The sequence below is a fragment of the Tupaia chinensis genome, unplaced genomic scaffold (genome assembly GCF_000334495.1).
Source record: "Tupaia chinensis unplaced genomic scaffold, TupChi_1.0 Scaffold138988_1, whole genome shotgun sequence".
Classification (NCBI taxonomy): domain Eukaryota; kingdom Metazoa; phylum Chordata; class Mammalia; order Scandentia; family Tupaiidae; genus Tupaia; species Tupaia belangeri.
In genome coordinates, this window is record NW_006198878.1 from 451,363 (window position 1) to 452,025 (window position 663).

The window sequence follows — 663 nt, forward strand, 5'->3', positions numbered from 1 at the left end:
CGTGTGCGTGCATGCCCAAGATCCCGAGAGGAGAATGGAGGAGAAGGGAATGCGGCATGACCATCCCCCCTGGGGGGTGATTTCTCGCTTTCTATCTCTATGTCTCTCTCTGTCTGGCGAGCGCACAAGCCCTATAGTGAAAATCTCTCTAAAAAAAAAAGTATTAAAAGCAGATTAGTCCATGCAGAAAATCTAATCTTGGATGTTGAAGGCAAAACCCCTGATCTAGAAAAAACAGCAACAAAAAAACCCTGAAAAAATAACCCCCCAAAATGAGCATACTATACGAGAAATACTAGACAGTATTAAGCACCCAAACATCTGGATAATTGATATTCCAGAAGGTGAGGAAACTAATAAGGGCATTGATAATCATTTCCATGAAATCGTGGAAGAAAACTTTCCAGATTTAGAGAGGCATTCAGATATCCAGACTCAAGAAATACAAAGGATCCCTAATAGAATCAACCCAAGAAGATCTTCTCCAAGGCACATCATAGCCAGACTGAACAAATCTACAGACAAAGGCAAGATACTAAAATTGGCAAGAGAGAAATGTCAGGCTACTAATAAAGGTTGTCCAATCGGGCTAACCTCAGACCTCTCATCAGAAACAATGAGACCAAGGAAGGCATGGGAAAATACATTCAAAGCGTTAAGTGA